The 27,530-nt window shown below is 44.6% G+C and overlaps 1 protein-coding gene across 2 annotated transcripts in view; it reads left to right on the forward strand.

The window, feature by feature from the left end:
• Positions 1-27,530, forward strand: part of TASL (TLR adaptor interacting with endolysosomal SLC15A4) — a 376,016-nt gene that overhangs the window by 346,793 nt on the left and 1,693 nt on the right. Inside the window, exon 2 of one of the 2 annotated variants that reach the window (XM_085622430.1) lies at positions 15,652-15,734. The exons of the other annotated variant lie outside the window; for it this stretch is intronic. The gene's annotated coding sequence lies outside the window, so the exon portion shown is untranslated. The remainder of the gene's footprint in view (positions 1-15,651; positions 15,735-27,530) is intronic. 2 annotated transcript variants of the gene reach the window in all.

The following is a 27,530-nucleotide window of genomic DNA, read 5'->3' on the forward strand; positions in this document are numbered from 1 at the left end:
CGACAACCGGATTGGAGCCAACAAGTCTTGGCAACAGCAAGTCTTGGGGAAAGGTAATAAAGTCAGCGGTGTAGACCAGCAAGGTCTGAGGGACACACCCAGTGAGGGTGAATGAGGGCAGGCCTGGACCAACCAGGGGAGCCCTTTGGTTGATCAGAACATGTTCAGGGGACCCACAAGCCAACGGTCAAGGGATCGTGAAGATGCCTCGTGAGGAGATGCTTCACAGGAGCCCACGGTCACTCGGGATGGGGTAGGACTCTGATTTTCACTGCAAAACCTGCTGAAGGCTTGGGCCACAAATGGTCCAATGCACAAGTTTGTAGAATGGTGTGAAGGGGTTGCACTCGACAATAGTGCACGGTACTTGGGTATTGCTGTTCCTCATCACTCGTGGGGTCCACTTGCCTCAGCTCTGCTGGGGACTCACATTGGCCATCGAGAAGTCACGAAATCCACTTCCGGGGCTACAGGGACTTCGAACTCCGGCGGGAGCGGGAAAGTTTGCGACCGTTGATTAGAGTTTCTGGTGCCTGCCAAGCAGGGGAGTCATTTCTTGACTCCAAGGGAGATTCTTCAGTCTTCCAAAGGTAGTGGTATGTAGAAGGGCCAGGATTCTTCTTGTAGAGCGTCGTCCAGGGATATCTGATTTGCAATGGCAAGGTTTCCCTATCTTATACTGAAGGTAGGGGAGGGACTAGCTCTATGACCACTCCTCTGGGAGGGTCAGGGTAGGGGGTGGTTACACCCACTTCCCTTTGACCAGTTTCGCGCCAGAGAAGGGATAGGTAGCCCCTGAACCGGTCTGAGCTGGCATATGCACAGAGGAGCCTACTGCTCCCCAGTGCAGGACTTCAAAGCACTCTAGGAGTGCACCCACCCAGCCCCAATACACTAAATCCTGTCTGGAAGGTAGTGACACCTCCCTGTGACAGGATGCCTATTGTTGGGCCTCCTCCACTGCGAGTTTCAGTCAGCAGCAGGAGGGCAGCCCAGTGTCTGTGCTGGTGGCACCCATTTGGTGATGCCAGGGCTCTTTCAGATTACTACTGTGTTACCACAGTAGGTACATGTCGTCCCCTCTAGAAGGGTGGGATCATACTCCCACACCAGTTACTGGTGTGGGGGTATGATTCCAAGTGATTTGATTCCAAACACGACATATTTTGATGCAGTCATTCCAAAGTTAGCATTTACCGTTGGGTTATAATGCACTTAAGAGTATATGGTTGAACCGCATCCACAAACAGCCACAGAGAATAGACTCTGCCAGCTGCAGAGGGGTCCTGCTCATGCAGAGGCACCTCCTCACATTGTAAACCAAGCACCCTGCCCTCAGGATTGATAGGGCCTGCCTTAGGGGTGACTGATAGGTTTATATGTGTCTGTATGGTGAGATATAAGAACCTATACCTCAGTGAGGAGTGCTAACACTACCTCACCCAGGCTGCAGTAGCAGGCCTGTGGTGTCAGATTGAGTCTGCTTCCCAGGGGTGGCATAATACATGCTTCAGCCTCTGGTAGGCCTGGGAAGCACCTATGCCCTAGGTACCTAGGGTACCATAGACTAGGGGCTCATAAGGTACCACAGTATCCAATCACTAGTGCATCTAATATGCACTCCAAGTCGTTTAGAGAGAACAGAGAGACTGGGGCCCTGATTAGCAGGGACCCAGCCAGACTATAGCCCGAAACCAGTGTATACATCAGAAAAAAGTGCGGGCAACATAAGTGCAGATCCTACTCTCCTACAAAAAGCACCCGGAGTTGATGGGGTCCCTATAGAAATTTTAAATCAAGGATTCATTTTTGGGCTCCCATTTTATAAAAAATATTTAATACTATTGCTGATTGTGAGAAGTTGGCCTGGTATATGCTGTTCACTAGTTAAAGTGGACACCTTGCACCAGTACAATTCGACTCTTATGGTAGTAGGTTTAAGACAACCTTTTAAAGAAAGCTATCCTAGTGGTAGCTGTGGAGAGAAGCCTTCAGGCTAAGTCTTTAGAGGAATGTAATGCAGCTTGTTTTACCTTATAATCTCTTGAATTGCTAAATGAAAGGACACCACACAGGTATATATATCAAATATATATGTATTTATTACTAACAACTCTCTGCTAATCTCTTTATGAGATTAGAAGTCAGGAACATATGCACAAATCAACATTTCACAAGTTGAGCACGAATATGGCTGGGGCCCAAGGGGCGTACCAGACCATATACTAAAAAAGAGACTTAGAGATAACGACTTGCGAGGGGACAAGGCCTAGGGCCTTCAGAAGCGCTGGGGCCTCACGAAACCACCCAAGGCAGGTAAGTAAAGGACCCACGGGAGACGCATGCAGTGTGAGAACACACCCCCGAATCCATATTGACTTCAATGGAGCAAGTCGTGATTGGAAATTTAGAGTTTAAGGATACTTTGGGAGAGTCTACAAGCAAGTCACTTACAGGGTAAGTAGTTCTAGAGCCAACACCCACAGGAGCACCGTAGTGCTGGAGTTACCTCACCCAGGGAAGCCGGGTGCATAGGTGTCTTTTGGTGTCGGGTCGCGGCGTCGTTTTCAATGGGAGCCAAAGAAGACTTGCTGCTTGTGAAGACAAGAGAAGTGTCCGGTGGAATCCAAGGCTGGATTCAGGAGAATAAAGTCTTGAAAGCAGAGGGGAAAGTGTTCAAAGTCACTTGGCAGTGACCTGGGGCAAGGAAGATGGATGCCCACAGTCGTTGGGTGATTTCAGGTGATCCATGGGTGTCTTGATTCTTCAGCCACGAGGTCCAGGAGGTGTCGACGATAACCAGGAGCTGGATTCTGCATGTCCCACAATGTCTGCAGCTTACTGCGGTGTCGACGACCAGATTGGAGCCAACAAGCCTTGGTAACAGCAAGCCTCGTGGAAAGGATAAAAAGTCAGCGGTTTAGACCAGCAAGGTCTGAGGGACTCACTCAGCAAGGATAAGGTAGGGCAGGCCTGGAGCAACCAGGAGAGCCCTTTGAAACTGTAGAAACATCTTACGGGGACCCACAAGCCAACCAGCAAGTGATTGCAAAGACACCTTGGGAGGATTCACTCAACAGGGGCCCACGGTCACTCAGGATGGGGTAGGCCTCTGATCTTCAAAGGGATTCCTGCTGGAGGCTTGGACCACACGTGGTCTAATGCACAAGTTTGTAGAACGTCGTGAAGGGGTTGCACTCGAAAATAGTGCATGGTACCCAGGGATTGTGGTTTCTCATCACTCGTGGGGTCCACTTGCCTCAGCGTTGCTGGGGACTCACGATGGCCTCGGAGAAGTCAGGTAATTCTCTTCCTGGGCTACAGGGACTTCGGACTCTGGCGAGAGCGGGAAGGTTTGAAACCATTGATTGCAAGATTGGGTGCCTGCCAAGCAGGGGAGTCACTCCTTGACTCCAAGGGAGATTCTTCCATCTTCCAGAGGTAATGGAACGTCAAAGGTCCAGGATTCATCTTCAGAGCATCATCCAGGGGTATCTGATTTGCAATGGCAAGGGTTCCCTAACTTATACTGAAAGGAAGGGAGGGACTAGCTCTATGACCCAACCTATGGGAGGGTCAGGGGAGTGGGTGGCTACACCCACTTCCCTTTGTCCAGTTTCACGCCAGAGCAGGAGCAGGTAGCCCCTTACCCGGTTTGAACTGGTGTATGCACAGAGGAGCCTACTGCTCCCCCAGTGGAGGACTTAAAAGCACTCTAGGAGTGCACCCACCCTGCCCCAATACACTAAACCCTGTCTGGGAGGTGGTCACACCCCCCTGTGACAGGATACCTATTGTTGGGCCTCCTCTACTGTGAGTTTCAGTCGTCAGCAGGAGGGCAGCCCAGTGTCTGTGACTGGTGGCATTCATTTTGTGATGCCAGGGCTCTTCAGGATTCTACCGTGTTTCCACAGTAGGTACATGTCTATCCTTCTAGAAGGGTGGGATCATACTCCCACACCAGTTACTGGTGTGGGGGTATGATTCCAAAGCCTTTGACACCAAACACAACATGTTTTGATGCAGCCATTCCAAAGTTAGCATTAAGTGCGAGGTTATAATGCACTTAAGAGTATATGGTTTGACCGCATTCCCAAACTGCCCCAGAGAATAGACTCTGGGAGCTGCAGAGGGGCCCTGCTCAGGCAGAGGCACCCCCTCACATGGAAACCAAGCACCCTGCCCTCAGGATTGATAGTTTTATAGCAGCAAATACCTCTGACACCATGGATCACAGTATCACTTTGATCTCAGCAGATCTATTTATTGACTGCGAGTTGAATATAATTTCATATATTTAGATAACTTGGTGAACACTTTCTCAATGTGACAATCATAAATCTCCAAATATTCACTTTTTCAACAATACAATGTGACAACAAAACACATATATATCACAAATATAAGTTTCTCTGTGTGACAATGAAATAATTTTCACTTTTCCAACAAAACATTATAACGACATACATAAATGTGAAAAATTGATACATAAATCAAAACAGTACTCAGATATCCTCTTTGTTAGATAGAGTGGCATATAAAGTCATTATTGCCTCCACGTTGTATGATTGGTTTGGTCCTAGAATGTAGTTAGAGAAAAAAATGTATTTTCCCAAAATGATGCTAGAGAGCGTTGACTAGATATTTAGTTTTGGCTCTTCACGGGGCGTTATTGTATGGTTTTATCCCCAATATATTCCCATATTCTGTTAGCCGACGCGTTTCGACCTTTCCTGCTATGGACCTTTTTATTGCCTTTCTAAGGTCTTCATCAGGGCTTGGTTATTATTCCATGGGACATCTTTTTCTGAAAAAATCAATAATATATTTTTTATCATAAAGGAATGTGATATTAAGTGGCTTTTAAGTGTACTCTGTTAATTTTCTGAGCATTCACTTAATTGTTTTATTAAAAGGCTGGTTTAAAAATGGAACTTACGTGCTGTCAGATAAAGGTTGCTTGCGCTATCTTTTACCTGTGAAGTACAAGGGAAACATTTCTGTGTCACTGTCAGCTTTCTGACGTTATATATTTCATGTTTAACGAAATTATAACTTTGCTGTTTCTTTAAATGTGGCTTCACGTACCTTCCCTTTCCTTTTCGAGTTGTGCTGTGTAGGTCTTTTAAATATTTACTGGCTTCTTTATGGATCTATTGGATAAAAATGGTTTGAAAAAACTGAGTTGAGCGTTTATATGCAAACTGGTTGTGACCGGCATGCATTTGGTGATTCAACGTGACTTTGTTTGAAACGAGAGACCGTGTTGAGCTGAGCTACCGTGTTTAGTTTCAAAGTAACCTAGTTTGGTGCTTCGCGGGACTATTGAGCACTCGTGATATTCCATGCATTCGTGCAAGTTATTAAGGAGACCCCGAATTAAATCGTCGCAAGTATCGTTCATACCGGTTTGTTTCTGTATCGGTCAGGGTTGTTTCTTCTCCTCTGTACAGATGCATGCCGGTCACAACTGGACAGAAAAACTCGCCGCATACATTGCCACAACAAAGGGGAACGGGCCCGTCTTGTAAATGCCGTATTAGAGCACCAACTGGTGTCCACAGACCCACGCATGAGACAACACAAACGGGGTAATTAGCCACTACAACCAGTTTGCATATAAACGCTCAACTCAGTGACAGTGACACAGAAATGTTTCCCTTGTACTTCACAGGTAAAAGATAGCGCAAGCAACCTTTATCTGACAGCACGTAAGTTCCATTTTTAAACCAGCCTTTTAATAAAACAATTAAGTGACTGCTCAGAAAATTAACAGAGTACACTTAAAAGCCACTTAATATCACATTCCTTTATGATAAAAAATATATTATTGATTTTTTCAGAAAAAGATGTCCCATGGAATAATAACCAAGCCCTGATGAAGACCTTAGAAAGGCAATAAAAAGGTCCATAGCAGGAAAGGTCGAAACGCGTCGGCTAACAGAATATGAGAATATATTGGGGATAAAACCATACAATAACGCCCCGTGAAGAGCCAAAACTAAATATCTAGTCAACGCTCTCTAGCATCATTTTGGGAAAATACATTTTTTTCTCTAACTACATTCTAGGACCAAACCAATCATACAACGTGGAGGCAATAATGACTTTATATGCCACTCTATCTAACAAAGAGGATATCTGAGTACTGTTTTGATTTATGTATCAATTTTTCACATTTATGTATGTCGTTATAATGTTTTGTTGGAAAAGTGAAAATTATTTCATTGTCACACAGAGAAACTTATATTTGTGATATATATGTGTTTTGTTGTCACATTGTATTGTTGAAAAAGTGAATATTTGGAGATTTATGATTGTCACATTGAGAAAGTGTTCACCAAGTTATCTAAATATATGAAATTATTTTCAACTCGCAGTCAATAAATAGATCTGCTGAGATCAAAGTGATACTGTGATCCATGGTGTCAGAGGTATTTGCTGCTATAAAAGTATTACCCAGATTCCGGCCTCTGAAAACCTTATTGAATCCCCCCTCTTATTATTAAGGGTGGGCGTAGTTCGCGAAGTAGCACTTCGCGAAGCTACGCAAAGTGAAGTTCGCACTACGCGAGCTACGCGTAGCACTTCGCGAACTGCGAAGTAACATGTTCGCACTGTGCAAGATGTTGTTTTCAATGATTGCACAGTGCGGACAAGCAACCGGCACTGTGCAATCATTGAAAATGGCATCTTGCACAGTGCGAGCTGTAGTTTTCTGCTGCTCGAGTAGATTTTTACTCGAGCTGCAGCTTTCTCAACGCGAACTGGTAGTTTCTCATCGCGAGCGGTCGCGAGCATACGCGACCCCTCGCAATGAGAAACCTGACCTTCTCGCGTTGGGAATCTCGCCGGGAGGTTTATTTTCCATGCTCGCGATCGCGAACAAGGAAAAAGTCTCGCCAGGATGTCATTTTGCTTGCTCGCGGTCGCCAACTTGACGTTGAGGACCGCGAGCAAGCAAAAAATGACCGCAGCACTACGCAACACTACGCTACGCGTGTTCGCACTGTGCTACGTGCAGTTCGCGTAGCGCGAAGTAGCGCGAACTTCGCAAACTACGCGAGCGTAGCGTAGTGCTTCGCCCAGGCCTACTTATTATATACTCAGGATTGATAGGGCCAGCCTAAGGGGTGACTGTTAGGTTTAAATGTGTGTGCAGGGAGAGATATAGGGAACCTATATCTCAGTGAGGAGTGCTAGCACCACCTCACCCAGGCTTCAGTAGCAGGCCTGTGGTGTCAGATTTAGTCTGCTTCCCAGGGGTGGCATAATACATGCTTCAGCCCCTGGTAGGCCTGTGAAGTACCTATGCCCTTGGTACCTAAGGTACCATATACTAGGGGCTCATAAGGTACCACAGTATCCAATCACTAGTGAACCTAATATGCACTCCAAGTTGTTTAGAGAAAACAGAGAGGCTGGGGCCCTGATTAGCAGGGTCCCAGACAGAGTATAGCCAGAAACCAGTGTAAACAACAGAAAAAAAGTGGGGGCAACATAAGAGGCAGATCCTACTCTCCTACACTGATGGCTTGATACCAAGATCATGGACTGAAAGTATCATAGTCCCAATTTTTAAGAAGGGTAACAGGAGTGATGCGAAATGTTATCGCCCGATCTCTCTCCTGGATACAACTTCAAAGTTAATGGTCATGATCCTACTGGAAAGGTTGGAATTGTGGGTAGAGGAACAAAACATTCTTTCTGAAACACAATATGGATTCCGCAGGGAAATAGGGACCGTGGAACAATGCATTAACTTACATGTATTGATTGGTAAATATACGATCACAAAAAAGGGCCATTTACATCTTTGTTTCCTTGACCTTACGAGTGCTTTTGATTTGGTTAATCACTCTATGCTGTGGCAAACACTAACCCAAATGCAATTGCCGTATACCTCTCACACATCTATAGCCGCTTGAGCGCTAGAGTCCGCTATGGGTTGGACGGAGAGTGTACCACTAGCTTTAGGGTAACACGGGGCATATGACAGGGTTGTGTGCTCGCCCCTTTTCTTTTTTCACTGTACATAAATGGGGTCGATAAGGAGTTACAACAACTAACTGCTGATGCCCCAAAAGTTGGTAAACGCTATGTCCCAATCTTACTCTATGCGGATGACGCGGTTCTCCTATCAAGAACCGCAAATGGGCTCCAACTCAGCATAGAAAAATTCGCAGATTTTATGTCTGGAAAAGACTTGGTGATGAATTTGAAAAAAAACTTTTACAATGATATGTGAGCAAGGAAGCGCAAAAACAAGGATTCACCATGTAAATAACGTCCCTATCGAACCAACGAACACATTTGTATACCTAGGTTTAGTTTTTACAGTCAGCGGATGCTGGAGAGCCCACATTGAGTGATGTAAACAAAAACTTGCCAGAACAACTGAGGCACTTTTTAGATTTTCCAAAAAGATGGGCAACAAACCAGTCAGAGAAATTATGACATAATACAAGTGTAAGTGCATTAGTGGTACCTGCTATGGTGCAGCACTATGGGGGGCAGCAAATTGTGCAAGCCTTCAAACACAAGAAAACTCTTTTTTCCGAAGGCTGTTAGCGGTATCTAACTCAACCCCTACCTATAGTATTCATAGAGAATTGGGGGCCGCATATATATATGAATCTATAAGCACCACAAGTATAAACACTTGGCACGGGATATGGAGTAAAGAAGGTACGAAATTTACTCAGGATGTCATCAATGACTCTATGGCATTAGAATATGGAAAGAAAATCCCTTGGCTAATATATATTAAAAGTCTACTAAATGAATGTATAGAAAATACCGATTTAGATAACCGCTCTCAAATACAAGATTATGGAAAGAAAACGCTGAAGAGTGTAGGAGAGTAGGATCTGCTTCACATGGGTGCCCCCACTTTTTGCTGGTGTTTCACTCTTTTTCGACTTTAGTCTGGCTGGGACCCTGCTAATCAGGGCCCCAGCCTAGCTGCTTTCTCTCTAAAATAATTCCATGTACTTTAGGTACACTTCAGATTTGATCTGAGGTGCCCTTATAAGTCCCTAGTATATGGTATACTATGTACCCAGGGCATAGGTTCCCCAGAGGCCTACCAGTGGCTGAAGCATGTATTATGCCACCCCTGGAAAGCCACCCAAAATGACACCACAGGTCTGCTACTGCAGCCTGGGTAAGGTGGTGCATGCACCCCTTACTGAGATATAGGTTCACTACATCTCACTGTATATACACACATATAAATCTATAAGTCACTCCTATGGCAGGCCTTATCAATCCTGAAGGCAGAGTGCTTGGTTCTTATGTGAGAGGGTGCCCCTGCATGAGCAGAGCCCCTCTGCAGCATTCGGAGACCCTTCTCAGATGCTGTTTGTACTGCAGCCTGACCATATACACTTAAGTGCATTATAATCAAAAGGTAAATGCTAACTCTGGACTGGCTGCAAGGAAACATGTCGTGTTTGGTGTCAAACACCTTGGAATCCTACCCCCACACCAGTAACAGGTGTGGGAGTATGATCCAACCCTTCTAGAGGGAGAGACATGACAGCACTGGTATACCCGGTAGAAACTTAATAGAGCCCTGACATCACAAAATGGATGCAGCAGCCACAGACATGGGTCTGGCCTCCAGCTGCTGACCGAAACTCCAGCAGGGAAGGCCCAGAAAGACTTATGTGTATTGGGGCGGGGTGGGAGCACTCTCTGAGTGCTTTGAAGTCCTGCACTGGGGGCACATTTGGTGTCCCTGTGTACACTCCAGCTCAAACCGGTTCAGCCCCTGCTCTGGCACGAAACTGGACAAAGGAAATGTAGCCACCCCTCTGTCCAAACCCTGCCATAGGTGGGTCCCCAGAGTATGTCCATCCCCCTTCCTTAGTATAAGTATGGGGCCCCGGTCCTTAGGACTTTAGATTACCCTAGACGAAACTCGGACGCTGAATCCTGAACCTTCGACGCTCTGCTCAAGACCAGAGGACTGAAGAAATCTCCCTTGGGGTCAAGCAGTGACTCCCCTGCTTGGCAGGCACCAATGAAGCAATTTGCCGGTCTGCATCATCGAAGCTCCCGCCGTACTCCAAAGTATTTACAGCCCAGGAAGAGGATTTCCAGACATCTCAGAGGCCAACCCGAGTCCCCAGCAAAGCTGAGACCCGCAGCCCTTGTGAGTAGCGTGGAACCGGAACTCCTGGTCACTGTGCATTTCTGCAAGTGCATTGACTTCTCGACGTCTCTTGAAGTCGTGCTTGGGCTCACTTGTAGCCCCCACCTCAAGCACTGAATCCACTGAAGATTGTCGGCCTGGTCATTCCGAGTGAACTGTGTGTAGGAGAGTAGGATCTGCTTCAAATGGGTACCCCCACTTTTTGCTGGTGTTTCACTGTTTTTCGACCTTAGTCTGGCTGTGGCCCTGCTAATCAGGACCCCAGCCTAGCTGCTTCCTCTCTAAAATGGTTTCCATGTACATTAGGTACATCTCTAATTGGATTCTGGAGTGCCTTATAAGCCCCTAGTATATTGTATACTATGCACCTAGGGCCTAGGTACCTCAGAGGTCTACCAGGGGCTGAAGCATGTATTATGCCACCCCTGGGAAGCACTCCAAAATGACACCACAGGTCTGCTACTGCAGCCTGGGTAAGGTGGTGCCTGCACCCCTTACTGTGGTATAGGCTACCTATATCACTACCATTGCACACACATATAAAACCTAGTAGTCACTCCTATGGCAGGCCTTAACAATCCTGAAGGCAAAGTGCTTGGTTTTTATGTGAGAGGGTGCCCCTGCATGAGCAGAGCCCCTCTGCAGCATTCGGAGTACCTCCTCTGATGCTGTTTGTGGTGCAGCCTGACCATATACTCTTAAGTGCATTATAACCTTGCAGTAAATGCTAACTTTGGACTGGCTGCACGGAAACATGTCGTGTTTGGTGTCAAACACTTTGGAATACTACCCCCCCCCACCAGTTCTGGCGGTGGTGGTAGCATTCCACCCTTCTAGAGGGAGTGACATGTTCACACTGGTCTACCCGGTAAAGACTTTCTAAAGCCCTGGCATCACAAAATGGATGCCACTGCAACAGACACTTGGTGTCCCTGTGCATAGTCCATTTCAAACCGGTTTGCAGGGTCTACCTGCCCCTGCTCTGGTGCGAAACTGGACAAGGAAAATGGGCGTAACCACCCCTCTTTCCAAACCCTCCCATAGGTGGGTCCCTAGAGTATGCCCAACCCCCAAACTTGGAATAAGTATGGGAACCCAGTTCTTGATACTTTAGTTTACACTGGACAAAACTCTGCAACATATATCCTGGACCTTCGACTTTCTATTTCCGCTAGAAGACAGAAGAAATCTCCCTTGGAGTCAAGGAGTGACTACCCTGCTTGGCAGGCACCAAAGAAGCAACTGTCCGGTCTGCAACTCTGAAGCTCCCGCCGGACGCCGAAGTCTTTGCATCACCAGAAGTGGATTTCCAGACTTCCCCGAGGCTACCCTGAGTCCAAAGCAAAGCTAAGGGCCGTGGCTATTGTGGGTGACGTGGAACCGTGAGCCCTGGACACCTTGATCTTTTGCCGATCCATCATCTTCCTGGTCTTCCTTGAAGTTGTGCTTTGGGCTCCGTATAGCCCCAGCCTTGAGCATCTACAGCTCCAAAGATCTCTGGCCTCCACTCCACGAGTGACCCGTGGGCCAGTTTCAAGTGCGACCGATCAAGGCTCCTTTGCGATCGCTAGCCCGTTGGCTAGTGGGTCCCCACAAAGGCAACTCCTCTTCTGATTGGGCTTTCCTGGTTGCTCCAGACGTGCCCTGACTTACCCTTGCTGGGTGAGTCCCCCAGTCCTTGCTGGTCTGCACCAACGTCCTTTTTCTATTTTCACGTGACTTGCCGTTGCCAAGGCTTGTTGGGTCCAATCTGGTCGCCGACACCGCAGCACTCGACAAACTTTGGGGGACAGCTCGAATCCAGCTCCTGGTTGTCGTCGACACCTCCTGGACCTCGTGGCTGAAGAATCAAGACACCCGTCAACTCACCTGAAGCACCCGACATCTGTGGGCATTGGAATATCATGCCCCTGGTCACTGGTGAGTGACACAGACTCTGTCCCCTCTGCTTTCAGGTTCCTTCCATCCTTGATCCAGGCTTGGATCTCTCCGGACACTTCTCCTCTTCACGGCAGCAGCACTTCTCTGCCAGCTTCCATTGAAAACAGTGACGCGACCCGACACCAAAAGATACCTATGCACCCGGCTTCCCTGGTTGAGGTAACTCGAGTACTCCGGTGCTCCCGTGGGTGTTGGCCCTAGACACCTCTAAGTCCAAAAGGGTTCGCTTGTAGCCATCCTCTTAATTTCCAACAGCGACTTTCCCCATAGAAGTTAACGGCGATTCGCGGCTATGTTCTCACACTGCACGCGTCCCACGTGGGTCCCCTGTGTCACTACCTTGGGTGGTTGCTTGTGGTCTAAGCACTTCTACAGGCTCTAGTCTTTGTGTCTAGTTCAGTCGTGGTTCTTATACCACTTTATTGGTATATGGTTTGGTACGCCCCTAGGGCCCAAACATGTATTTTTGCTTTTACTGTTGAATACTGCTTGTAACTTAAGTACTTCGAACTCCAGCCTCATAAAGAGACTAGAGGGGTGTGTTTTATCTTAAATATATATATTTTAACTATATACATGGTGTGGTTGTCCTTTCATTTGGTCATTCAAGAGATTATAGACTGGTAAAGCAAGCTGCTTTACATTCCTTCAAGACTAAGCCTGAAGGCTGCTCTCCATAGCTACCACTTGGATAGCTTTCAATAAAGGTTGTCTTTAACCTATCACCATAAGGGGTTGTTTGGACTGATACAGGGTGCCCACTATAACTAGTGGACAGCATATATCAGGCCAACTTCTCACAGACTGTCAGTACAGGTGACCTTGGGATGGTGTAGATTTATGTCGTATGAGGGCATGGTAGATGTGTAATGAAATGTTTGTCATTGATTTTAAATTAGTCTGTTCCCTGATGACTTTGTCAGATGGCTTCTGGAGCGGTGCAACAAGTAGGCAAATTTATGAGGTTCTGATGAAATTATTATTGAATATTCCATGTATATTAATCACTATTTAGGTTGAGTTTTATTTTGACTCATTTCAACCATTGCGTGTGATCTGGAAAATCAAATCATGCCGCCTCTTGTATAGTTATCGGAGAGGGGTTGTGTTTCACGACATAGATCACCTTTTCTTTCTTTCTTTTTTCTTTTTTTCATATGGGTCTGGATACCAAATATGTTTTCCTGATCTTTGGACGCGGAAGGGATATCCGGTAGTATTCACATCAGTATTTTCTGCACCCTAAGTTCAAACCAGAACTAGGTATCCAGACCCGTATGAACATAACTACAGAACACATACGTGGTTCCTCCATGTGGAAATTGCCATTTTTTGGTGACTTGAACTGAAGCACCATCCGTGCTCGAGTTTACAACGAACACGGAGTTTGGAAATCCCTAGCCATATCAGATATTATCAAGACTTTTGTATCAGACCCAAGGCTGTGCATTATCATTCATACCAGCACTGACCAGGGCTTTTTCCCCCAAGCCTTCATTTTTGGCATTTAGCTGACGTTGCCAATCGCTTTGAGGCATCATCATATCAACTCTGAAGAATTTATCTGGCTTTTCCTGAAGAAGGCGTCCAGTACGCGAAAACGCGCGTAGAAAATTAACATCTATCTACCAATAACAACTGTTTTGAGCCATCTTCTGTGTTGTTTTATATAAAGTTATTTAGTTTATTCATTTTGTGTACATTGGTTTACCTACTGTCTCAATATCAATGTCCTTGTGATAATTTTTCAAGTGGTGTTATTCATGTTTAAGTATGGATATCTATATCCAAAATTTTAGGCAATACAAATAAAATGGTTAATAATTGTAATTTGTTGTACAGTACACTGAGTCTATTTTGATCAATCATGCGTTATGTATAGGACTTGATATTCACTAAGTCCATTGTTGCCTAGGAATGTTATTTTCTTTTGAATTATTTCCCTGTCCTAGGAGCTTCTAGCGATTACAGGGGGCCCTTTTGTCTTAGACATTACCATTCAAATGCGAGTATACATTTATCAGTTAAATGTGGAAAAATACCCATTGCAACTTCATTTATACAGAAAATTCAAAATAAAAATGGGATAAATACAGAATAAACGTGCAACAAATAAATATTGATAAATACAGACGGAAATGTTGAAAAAAATGAATACCATCAAACCGTGAGCCCTAGTCATAATATACCTGATCCGTGGGATGTCTGTTGTACCTGCTATAGACAGAATTTCTTCCAAACCCTTACGATATGAAGAGAGCTCCGGGATAAACCGGATTCTCCTCCAAAACAGCAGGGGATACAATGCTATTTTATCAGCAATTGGTCTTAGCCCAAGATCCAGCCTGAGGGGCATTAGGGAGTGCTTACCAGGAGCCCAATCAGCTGCTGCAAAAAGTGGTTTCCTACTGTTAACCCTTTGCGTGCTCATGACACATGATGCTCCCCCATGGGCAGCCGATCTAGCCCCCACAGAGGGGGAAGGCAGCGGAAGAGCTTCCGCTGCCACCCCTGACCCCCACCCTCGGCGATCCTGTGACATCAGCGCGCACAGCGCGCGCCAATGTCATCAGGAAGCGCTGGACACCTGGAAACCATTTGCAAGGAAAGGAGCAGGTAGGTTTTGTGCTCCGGTGGGGGACATCGGATCATATTGAGGCATCGGGGGAGAGGAAAGAGTGTTTACTCTCCCCTGATGTCTCAATGCAGGGCATTCCTGCTGCACGATCGCGCACAGGATTTTTTTTTTGTGTAGAGGTAGCGACCCCTTGGGCAAGAGTCACTTCCTTAGGGGGCAATATTATTTTAAGACTTTTCTGCCCCCTGGGGGCAGATCAACTTGATTATTTGGCCTTTCTGAAAAAACAAAATGGAAGCGACCCCTTGGGCAAGGGCCGCTTCCAGGGGGCATATTTTTTTTAATGTTTATTCTGCCCCCCGGGGGAAGATCAGCCCGTTTATTTTTACCTTTTTTTGCCTCCAGGGGGGGACAGAATACCTCACTAGACACCAGGGAGTTCTTTAAAATTTAAATGGAAGCAACCCCTTGGGCAAGGGTCGTTACTGGGGGGGGGGGCATTTTGTTTTTTATATGTGTTTTCTGCCCTCCCCGGGGGCAGATCGGCCCATTTTTTGGCCACTAGGCACCAGGGATTTTGTTTTGTGTGTAATGGAGGTTGCTTCCAAGGGGGGAAAATGTGCTTAACATTTTTTCTGCCCCTCTTGGGGACAGATCTGCCCCTTTTTTAGCCTTTCTGCCCTAGGCGGGAGGGGAGAGGCAGAAAACCCTACTAGGCACCAGGTATTTATTTATTTTGCAAGGGGGGAACATTTCTGTCTGCTGTTTTCTGCCCCACCTGGGGGACAGATTGGCCTGGCCGACAACCTCACCTGATCCCATGAGCAACATCACCCCCCATTTTTCTTAGCCCTATTTGAAGGCCCATCTGGCAGATTGACTATTTGGGTAGTGACATAGCGTGTTGTAATGTAAATTGTTTTTTTTGTGTGAATTGCAATTGTAATGCTTTATTTCTCCCTTTTTGTTCTAGGTCAAGGCTTTTGCTCTTTAGACTGTTCCAGGTTGCGGTTTTGTTACTGGTGGTTCTGCTGTTTGTGTAGTTGCATGTGTTTGGTAAGAGACTTTTTTTTTGTACAATGTAAATGAGTTTCATTTCTCTGCATGAATGTATTTTTTGCAAACGGTGTAATAATAGCAGTAAGTTTTGCTTCTGTTGTTTGAGTGTCAAAAACTTTTTGCATTTGTGATCGATGTGTATTTTGTTTATTTATTTAGAGTTTTTATAGAGCGTGTTAGAGTATCAGAGTACTTTACAGGAATCAGCAGTAGCAAACATCATACTTGGCGTGGGGGCTGGATACATAAGGGATAAAAGGACAAGCAGTTACATTTACATTTTACAAGAAACAAAGGTCCCTGGGTCCATGGAGGGGAGCCCAGAAGTTCTGGGTGGATAGTGTCTTGTGAGTAATTGGTTTTGTTTTTTCTTTCTAGTGGGATATCGTTGTTCCTGTAGAGTAGGTGCTGATGAGTGTAGCTGTCTCTTGCAAGTAAATCGTATAGTTTTTGAGTATATAGATCTTGGTTATAAAGGTACACATTATTTTTACTTGCTTATTTTGTAGTGTTGGTTGCTGTTGACTTATTTGTGCAGTCTCCTTTCTTAGTAAGAATAATGGCTAGCCGCAGGATTACTGCTCAGCAGGTTGTTGATATGCTTTTTGAGTCTTCCTCTGACCATGGTTCAGAGACTGACTCTGCATCTGAGGCAGAGGAGGGAGGGGAAGATTCAGGCAGAGAGTTTTCTCTCCACATGGAATCATCGGATGATGAAGCCACTCTCAGTGTGGATGAAGCTACTCTTAGTGCGGATGAAGTGCCTGTTTTAGAGGAGGATATTGATGTGCCGATAGTGCAGGAAGCCTGGGGCAGCAAGGTGTCCAGTTGGAAGTGATGACCTCTGGGTTGCCCCAGGCATGTTTCAGGGTGTAGAGTGAATACAGAATTTTTTTTGACGATACATTTTTTTCAGTTGTTTATGGACGATGTATTTTTGGCAGAGATTGTTGAGCAGACTAATTTGTATGCCAAACAGTTTTTGAGGGACAACAGTGCCAGCCTTAGGCCCCACTCTAGAGTTACCCGGTGAACTCCCACAAATCTGGAAGAGATGAAGAAGTTCTTGGGTTTACATTTTTTGATGGGCTTGCTAAGGAAGCCATCAATGTCTTCATATTGGTCTACTAGTCCCTTGATGGTTACGGCTATATTCCCGTAAGTCACGAGTCAAGGGCAAGGGCCCAAAATGTATTGAGGTGACTCTCAAAATGTTTTGGGCCGTTGCCTGTCACGGGTACTTGGGCCTCCCACAAGAGTTAGGCACCATTTTTATCAGGAGACCCGGGGAAATGCTGGGTGGTAGGAAATTTGTGTCAGCCCGGTGATGCCACAACTTTTCCACACAAAAATGTGTGGAAAAACTTATTTTTTCAGCTACATTTGAGGTTTGCAGGGGATTCCGGTTAAGAAAACGTTGGGGAATCCACGCAAGCTATACCTCCCTGGGACCCCCCGGGTGTCTAGTTATCAGAAATTTGTGGGTTTGGTAGGTTTCCCTAGCTGGCCACTGAGTACGGGGCCAAAAACCCAGGTGACCCCCCTTGCAAAACCAGGTTGTTTTGTGATAGGCAATTTCAATGTTGCCTCAATACGTTTTGGGCCCTTGCCTCTCGCGGGTACTTGGTCCTCCCACATGAGTGAGGCACCATTTTTATTGGGAGACCAAGGGGAACGCTGGGTGGTAGGAAACCGTTGATGCCATAACTTTCTCACACAAAAATGTTTGGAAAAAAGTGATTATTTCAGCTAAATTTGTGGTTTGCAGGGAATTATGGGTAAGAAAATTTTGGGGGATCCACACAAGCCATACCTCCCTAGCATCCCCTGGGTTTCCCTAGGTGCCGGCAGAGCTAGGGTTAAAAAACTACAGCGAGGCACTTTGCAAAAAAAGGGTCATTTTTCACTGGGAAAATTTGGTGGGTCCACCTTGCGTTTTGGGCCGTGTCCTGTCGCGGGCACTAGGCCTACCCACACAAGTGAGGTACTATTTTTCTCGGGAGACTTTGAGGAATGTGGGGTCAGTGGGATTTTGTGGATCCACGCAGATTCCTGAAATTTCCACCACAGAAATATGAGGAAAATGTGTTTTATTGACAATTTTTTAGGTTTGCAAGGGATTCTGGGTAACAGAACCTGGTGAGAGCCAGTCAAGTCACCCCATCCTGGATTTACCTGGATATCTAGTTTTCAAAAATGTATAGCTTTGCTAGGATTCCCTAGGTGCCGGCAGAGCTAGGGTTAAAAACTACAGCTAGGCACTTTGCAAAAAAAGGGTCATTTTTCCCTGTGAAAATGTGGTGTGTCCACCTTGCGTTTTGGGCCGTTTCCTGTTGCAGGCACCAGGCCTATCCACATAAGTGAGGTATCATTTTTATCGGAAGACTTTAGGGAAAGCGGGGTGGGTGGAATTTTGTGTATCCACACAGATTCGAGAACTTTCCACCACAGAAATATGAGGAAAATGTGTTTTTTTAATAATTATTTAGGTTTGCAAGGGATTCTGGGTAACAGAACCTGGTGAGAGCCAGTCAAGTCACCCCATCCTGGATTTCCCTGGGTGTCTAGTTTTCAACAATGTATAGGTTTGCCAGGTTTCCCTAGGTGCCGGCAGTACTAGGGTTAAAAAACTACAGCTAGGCACTTTGCAAAAAAAGGGTCATTTTTCATTGTGAAAATGTGGTCTGTCCACGTTGCGTTTTGAGCCGTTTCCTGTTGTGGGCACAAGGCCTACCCACACAAGTGAGGTATCATTTTTATTGGGAGACTTAGGGTAACACAGAATTGTAGAGCAACTGTTATTACCTATTGACTTTTTATGCATTTATGCCTTCCAAATGAAAGACAATGTGTAAAAAAGAAGTAATTTTGAAAAATGACCTACAATTCTCATGCTAGTATGGGTACCCCCAATTTCGGAAATATACAAATATCTACTGTTTCTAAACTCTATATTTTGTTCCCATTTCAGAAGTACATAGGTGTCTTTCATACCCATTTTCCCATGTATACATTTTCCCAAAATAATTGCTATATACCGGGTACATAATAAAAAAACATTGCAAGACGCTGCTCAGTTATTGGCTCATGGTTCATCAGGTTCTTGGTGAACCTACAAGTCCTATATATCCCCACAACCAGAAAGGTCCAGCAAATGTAACGGTATATTGCTTTCAAACAGTTGTCATAATTAGAAGAAGTTACAGGTGAAAACGTTGACACAAATGGCTGTTTGTTTCAACTAATTTTCAATTTTCCTATATTTAACTGTTAGTTTCTATGAAGAAACCTTGAAGGATCTACACAAATGACCCCTTGCTGAATTCAGACTGTTGTCTACTTTTCTAAAATGTATAGCTTTCCAGGTTCCATTATTGCTTTTATACCCATTTCTACCATTGACTGGAAGGAGGTTGAAAGCACAAAAAATAGCAAAAATAGGCTATGTCCCATTAAAATCCCTAAATTGTGCAAAAAAGTTTGGTTTTCTGACAAAACTCTGCTTGTCTTTGAAAGCTGGGAAGATGGTGATTTCAGCCCCACAACCCCTTTTTGATACTATTTGCAGGGAAAAGAACAGACGCTGGAGACCTTTTTTCCCATTTAAAAAAAAAAAAAAAAAGATTTAGCTGTATTTTGGCTAATTTCCAGATCCCCTCCAAGGGAATCCACAAACCCTGGGTACCTTTTGAATTCTCATGATGTTGGAAAAAAACTACGCAAATTTGGCGTGGATACCTTATGTGATCAAAAAGTTGCAGGGGCCTAAGTGCGCACTACCCCAAATAGCCAAAAAAAGGCTTAGCACAGCACAGGGGGGGGGGGGGGGGGGGGGGGTGGAAGGCCTAGCAGCGAAGGGGTTAAAAAGGAATTCACAAAGAGATGGCCCCACAGTTCTGCTCCATAGCATGCAGTCCCTAAAGCTTCAGAAATATATGTTTCAAGAGCAGGCTGTGGGCGGAACTGGGATCTAAGTGACATCTTAATAATTCCTCTGGCCACTTGTTCTAATTAGAGTCTACAGTACATTAAATGAGAATATCCCCCCAAGTGCTTAGCTAGCATTACGCCCAAATAATCAAAGGTGCGGACACACTTTAGGAAGGTCCCCGCTAACCTAGTATTACCCTATTTGAGCATCCTAGATTCAGGACCATTACCTTTGTCATATTCGCATCAATCTCTAGGACCTTTGCTTTGTTAAATCTGTCCAGCAGCCTCTGCAGGCCCGTTGGGGATTTTGAGAGGAGCAGAGCATAATCTGCAAACATCAGTGCAGGAACCCTCTGGTTTGCCACCTTTGGTGCATCATTGACAAATGACTCAAAGTGATCAATGAGTCAGTTGATATAAAGTGAAAACAATGTTGGAGTAAGGACAAAGCCTTGCCTTACACCCATGTTCACTGGAAATGAGTCTGTCCGTTCTCCTACGCCCCCACATCTCAATTGCACATAGTTCTTGGTGTGAAGTCTCACTAGGATGTCCGACAAGTAGCCTAGAACCCCCATCTCTGCAAGGATCTTCTAATTACTTTCCTGGGGGCTAGGACAAAGGCCGAACGGAAATCTACAAAGACTGCGTATAGTCAACCTTTGCTTAACCCGTTCCCCGCTCATGACGGAACCACTCCGTCATGAGCCACGGGTGCGCTGTGCTCATGACGGAGTGGTTCCGTCATGCTGCGGCCATTGGCGGCCGCTCCTCCCACGCGGCGCTAATTCCCCGCCTGTGCGGGCGATTAGTGCAGTGGGTGGAGTCATGACGGAACCACGCCGTCATGAGCACAGCTCACCCGTGACTCATGACGGCGTGGTTCCGTCATGAGCACAGCGGCGCCGTCAACACCCCAAACCCCCCCAGCGCTGCGGCAGAATTCGCGCCACAGCGAAGGGGTTAAAGTAATAGTTTCCCATTACATCAATTGTACTGACTTATTCCATAAAACTAGACTGTAAGGGGGTTAAAACATCATTAGAGATGCAATCTAGCCAGCACTACTTTACTGAAGAGCTTATGGGCATAGAGTAAAGTGGTGAGTCCCATGTCCCTATTTTAGGTCTCGCTGAGCCAGCGCATGCGCTGCTCTGCGAGACATTTAGTTAGTGGATTTTTAAAGTGCTACCAGATGTTTTTCCTGGCCTCAAGCTTACGTTTACGAGCGCGTGCACGTGCGCAGCCGCCATCTGTCTTTCCTCCGTCTGGCCGTCATGGCTCATAAAGCCTTACAGCGCTCTCCCAAGAACCACGCTCTGCCCCTCCCCCACCACAGAGCGCGTCCCTGCGATCACTTTCACAGACGCGCGCATTTAGCTGTATCTTTTTTTTTTTTTTTTCATTATTGCATTTTTATATACCGCGAATTTACCCAAATGTCATTAGAGCACTTTACCCGAGAACGAGATTACATTCCAGTGGCGAGATTAAGTGTTTTGCCCAGAATTACTGGGGGTCGAGCTTGTTCTAAATTTCCGCCATGCACAACATGGCTAAAGACACAGAGAAAGTCAATAAATTTTGCATACGTAAGACCTGTTGGCTTTGTGAATGTTCGTTTCAGTGGATGCAACTTTTTCGGAAGTAAATATGCGTGATTTGGTCTTCCCAGTGACATTTCAAAGAGCTCTGCTTAGTCGTCTGGTTCATCTCAAGTTAAACTGAAGGTCACCTGGTGCCTTCCTCTTCCCGAGGGACTCAAATCGAAAGAGTAAACGAAATAATACACTGTTATCAGCAAAAAAAAGACAAAAAATAATTTTCAGCTTCCCACAGAATGGGCGCCAGCTGGCCCTGCTGCTGACAACCTGCTTTTTCCCTTCAAAGATGACTTTACTTTTTTCTTTTCTGCAAGGCTTTCCACCCGTTTCCCCACTTCCTGCTGACTCCCCGCTCCTTCCTTTTTTTGTCTTTTTTCTCATTCTAAATCCATTTTTCCCTTCTCTGACCACTTCCCTCGATTTCACCTCCCTCTCCCCACCTCTTATATCCTTATAGCGCCTGCTGCCACGGTATTTGTTTCTTCATAGCGCTAGTAAAATCATGATAATGTATCCGTCGAGTGAGGTTTTGCTAACATGTTCAAGCAAACACTTTGGAAGTAGCAAAGTCTCAATTAGAAGTCCCAATTTAAAAAAAAAAAATACAATAAAGAAGAGAAACTGTGTTTTTGTAGATCTTAAGCAGATCTCTGAGGCCGGGGTAGTGATCTACCGGAGTCTCTTGCCCTGACAGAGCTGCCAATTTAGTGTGATACCGTCAATCAGTCAACTTTATAGCCAATCAGTGGTTGCAATGTGTGACTTGTGGGTGCAGCTTTGAGGGGTTTTAAAACCCCACAATGCAATGTGCCTTAGGTTAGAAAGCTAGAACTGAATGAGTGGGCCACACGCAACCAGCATTCACCAGCGGCTAGATTAGGCTGACATCTGTTGCCTGCACATTGCACTGAGTTAGCGTCCTACAACAGGCACATTAACCCGCTAGATTATGATATAGGAATGGTAACGAGTGACTTGCAGGCTTCACTCCGATATCTGCAGCAGGGTCTTTGACCGAGCGAACTATCCTTACGGTTATCCATCTCACTTGACTGTTAAGGAACATTGATGAAGCGCCTACTAACTCTACTTACTGATTCTCCTCTTTGCCTTTGGGTGGCATAAGTGCAAAACGGATATTCTACTACAGAATAAATGTGTATTTTCATACCATGCTTCTTTAGTGAAAAAATACAGTTATTGAGTATGCCTGCTAGTTCGACATCCGTCTCAGCGACTGTTGAAAAACAAGCATTGGCATAGCCAATAGGTCTCGCCTTTGGGACCTTATAAGTATTTAATTATGCAGCACAATATCCTTGGCGCAACATCAGCTGTTGCATGGCTAAACACTTATAATGTCCAAAAGGCGAGACCTATTGGCTATTCCAATGCTTGTTGTGGATAGGAATGATTTGAGCCCCTGCCCATGATGGGGGGGAGGTAAGGACCCCTTTCATGATGGCAGTGAAGACCAATGAGAAGTAGGTGCTCCATACACCTGGCTTATTCCAAAATAGGTTTCCAGTTATTTTATCAAGCCAGTGTTGCTGTCTATTTGATTTTGCAACCTTCCTGCCTTGTACGATGAAATATCCTGTATTTTGATAATTTTGCATATGTGCGGATTCAGCAGTTGGCATTACCATGTGTAAAATGTATCCTGGACTTGGTGAATCCGGGTCCAAAACCCAATTCTGATTCCACAGAACAGTTCAGTTCAAATTCTGTTTTTTGGGCATAGTGCATCCAACATAATAAATCTATAATATAGACCACTAGCCTACATTTTATAAGACTGCCCTTATACCATTAAAACAATTTATATTGTGTATAGCTTAAAAAATCTTTCCAATTCACAAGTCATATCTAAAAAGTGCAGATCAAATAAAAGTTGCTGGGCTTGCATAAATGCCATATTTGACTAAAACCGGCTTTAGAAATCGGGATCTTATGTACCATAATAGCAGGCTATCAAGCAATATATGAGAAATGGAACATTTCCCTCGTAAGCCACAATGACAACTCCCATCCTTTCCTTAAAGTAACCTTACTCCATCGGAAAAATTTTAAAGTATTGAAAGCTAGCCTGCATTTCAAAACGACTTGCCTCAACTCAGGGTTTGGTACGAGTGGGATATAGATGTTTGCTGTTAGTTCATGCTAAGAAGTAGTAAATAGAATTGTTGACTTCTTCATAAACAAACATTTAAAATCATATTTCTTGAATCAGCCTAGGCCAAATAACTAAATCCATTTTTGACAAGCTTACAGAAAATCTACCTCAAGTATATTTGGGTAGAAGAAGTTTTCTTATATTCTGGGCCGACCTTAATTTGCTATTTAAAATTTAATTCACGCAGAGCTTGGCAATTTTGAGTTAGAGAAGAAATCACAAGCTTATTTCAAAAGCGCAGAGTTTAGTGTTTAGCTGTAGATATCCATAATGCCACATTCACTTTCACCCTTGTGGAATGCACAATAGAGGACTTAGGTAAACTCAAAAGATATTTCAATCATTGCACTTCAATCTGATCCAAGGAAGAGTTTCTGCACATGCACAGAATTTTGGCCCCATAAAAAATCTGAGGCTGTTTAATTACTTTATAAGCTGATAAATAGGTGTTAAGAATGAACAACTAAAATCTCCAGTGAATTTCTTGGGGCCATTGAGTCTCCCTTGTTTGTTCTCTGCCTCTGTGAACTTGTCTCTCTGACGGTTCTGTACTGTTTTGCGTCTTATTTGTTCTTTGTCTTTTTCTGTCTCTGTCTATTTCTGTGTGACTTTTTCTTTGCAATGTGGAACTTGCTCTCTGACTTGCCCCTTTCTGTTTCTCTGTCTCGGTGTGTGACTTTCAGTCATTGCAGTGTGTGACTTTGTTTCACCTTTCTTTGTGCCTGTATCTGTGTGACTTTCAGTGGCAGCCAGTAATTTTAGTAATGAGCGGGCGGGTGGTTCACACATGCCCACATACACACTCACTCACTCACATCCATGCATTCAATAATTCGCGCACACCCACACACAACACTCACAACAAATTCATACATGCATGCACGCACCTAACATTAAAAAACCTAAAACTTACCTGCTCTGCAGCTCTTTGAGAGGGAAGCCTCGGAGGTCCCAGGAGGGTTGGGACTGCTGCTTCTCTTCATTGGCTGACCTTAGGCCATCCAATGAGAAGCGCCAGCAGTCCCTCACTCATCTCAGACTGAGATGGGTTCAGTAAGATACTGATCCAACCTCACTTTGTGATGAGGTGTCACTGATTGGCCCTGGGCCCATCGGGGCTGAAAACTGAAGCACCCAGGTCCGTGGTTATCAGTGACGCTCCCCCTAATCACAAGGGGGTGGTCTCAAGGCACTTTTGCCAGGCTGATTAGGTCATGCCTACAGGGCTGTGAAATCTTCAGTCTGGCAAAGTTCAGCTCAGACAGCCAGATGCCTGTACATTTAATGCAAGTCTAGGTCCCAGCTGCCTGACCTAAACAAGAAGAGTGTCTGTCACAGTGTCCTTTGTTCAGCCTAACAGACACTCCTCTTGTCGAGGAAAAAGGGGGGGCAGTCCAGTCTGCCCATATGGACTGGCCGCAGCTGGTGACTTTATATCTTTCCATCTCTTTCTGTACCACTAATGATCATAACTACCTGGTAAAAATATATCACAAAGTAACCAAGTAAATTGCCTAGAATTTTTTCTTGAGAGCACATGACTGATTGCAATAACCACTAGGTTAACCATTAACCTTGGGGTCCGGAGTATTTTGCTGCTCTTCATTAGGTGATTCAATTACTCGTCGAGGTAGTAAACACTTTATAAATCCAATTACAATCATATTACAGGGTGGCACCCTTAATTTGTTTTTGGCGAGTAACTAAACATACCCCAATCTGAACTGGGGTACATACTGGAGAGATGAGCTATAGGTAAAACAAGCCCCCTCCAGTACCTTTAGGGGGCCAGTGATAGACCACTACTACCCCCAGTGAGAAGAGTAATGATATGAGTTTTGTGGGACATGCTTTGCAGTATTGGCTGGGCTGATAAAGACTGGGGATGTTATACCAGACACCTACTTATACAATTTTCATTCAGTATTTTTTTCAAACAAAGTAAATCCACAACTGTGGAAAACTACTGTTTCTACTTGGTATCAGGACACAGTTCTTACAATAACTCCACAAGATAGTTTTTGTAAGAAAACAGAGCCCCTGGAGATGGTATTGTGAAAGTGATACCCGTTGTTAGAAAGGCGAAGTTGCACTACAGGTCTTACTACCTGCATTGGAGGAGCTGCTATCTGTGATTTGAGTTTGGGAGTATGCCTCCCTCTCTCTGCTGATGCTGCATTTTAAAACTCCCTTCACCAGACTTGTGAGGTAACAGGAGCAGCACACAGCTCCCCTCTTCTCAAACAAGCAATGCCATGCTGCGGACTGAAAAGAAGGCTGACCATAAATAAAAATCTCTGATAATAACACACTGTTTCAAAGCCTTCACCCTAAAGGTATTATGAACTTCTATTCATTTAGCTCAAAATAAAACATTTGGATGGTTATTAAATTACATCAACAGATGCATTTTTCAATGCTGCACTGCATTTACTTTTCTTTTTTTCTTAGTTCTTTCTTTATGTTTTTTCCATGTTTTCCTTTCGCTTCTTCTCTAACTTTCTATTCTTTCATCTCTCCTTTCTTTCTCTCACCTTTCCCTTTTCTGTCCTTTCTCGCCTCCTCTTTCTTAATTTCTCTCCTCTTTTCTTCTTTTCTCTCTTGCTTTGTTTCCCTCTTCCTTTCCATCTACCTTTGTTTCCTCTTTTCATCCTTTCAATTTTCCTTTCTCTCCATTCTGATTTTATTATTTTTCCTTTATCTCTTTCTTTTTTACCTACCTTTTTCTTCAACATTCTCTCATTTGGGCTTGCCTTATTAATGTTTTTCTTTCTCTCTGCTTCTTTCTTTTTGTCTCTCTTTTATCAATCTCCTTTCTGTATCTGTGTTACTGCCTCATTTTCATGTTTCCTTCTTTCTCACCTTAATACCTCTTACCTTGTTTCTTTTTCGCTCTCTTCTGTATTCTTCCTAACATTTTTATGTCTCCTTCTACTCTTTCCATTCATTGCCTCTATCACCTTTGTTACTACTCTTCTTTGTTACGTCTGGCCTTTCAACCTTGTCTCCTTTAATCCTCATTTCTGTTTTAGGTCTCTCCTCGGCAGCGATTCGCTGTCTCTGCGAGACATGCTGTATTCAGGATGTGGGCTTTAAAAGCTCCGCCCATTTTCAAGGACTTTCCCTGTTACATGTGTTGTTGCTCAGAGTTTGTGAGCACTATTTATTTCTTTAAAAAGGAGCACTGTAGACCAGTGCTCATGGTTTACAGAGCTCTGTTGTAAACAGGGCTCTAAATATAGCATCTCATCTTGCCACATTTGCTCTGCATTCAAAGACCGAGGTCTGTTTTGACAGCAGCCACCTCCTCCTTTAAGGATTTGGTTGCTGCCGCCTCCATTTCAGAGCCCAACAAGCATTTGCAATGCAATAGGTCTCACATTTGTAAGAGTCTAAGTTCTTGGAATTGTAAATGACAATGCCTTTTATTTATGTGTTTTGAAAACCTGCAAGTGGTGCGTAAACACGTACTTCGTACTTATAGTCGTTGCTTATCAGAAGCAAGACTGAAAGTAACTGCACCTCTTTTACGACCAGCCTTGCTGCATGAAAGCAACGACTATAGGTATAAAGAACGAAATGCAAGACCTGTTGCATTGCAAATGCTTGTTTATTATTGTGTTCTTTTTGTAACCGGGTTGTCTACCAATCTGCGATTTATGAGAAAGGTTTTCAGTATCTTAGACTGTCCACCAAACGACTAGGGACAAGGCGTTATCGGAACAATAGGAACTTTCACCTGTGAGTATAAATAGGCTGATGGTGAGGCGGAATTCTTTGTTTTGTGTGCTTTGTTTTCTTGTTAGAAAACAACTGAGACCTGCGAAAGTAATAAAACAATTCAAATGATATCTAATAACCATGCTGTGGTATTTAAAAGCTGTAAAACAGTGTGAGTGAGTGCCAGACACATTAGAGGAACAAGCATTCGCAATACAATAGGTTTCGCATTTACGAGTGTCTGAGCAATTGGCAATGCAATAGCTTAAACTCTCACAAATGGGAGACCAATTGCATTGCAAATAATTGTTTGTTTACTAGCACCCATGCAGCACTTTCACATTAATGGAGCCTGTGCTC

This window comes from Triturus cristatus, chromosome 8, assembly GCF_964204655.1.
Source record: "Triturus cristatus chromosome 8, aTriCri1.1, whole genome shotgun sequence".
Lineage (NCBI taxonomy): Eukaryota > Metazoa > Chordata > Amphibia > Caudata > Salamandridae > Triturus > Triturus cristatus.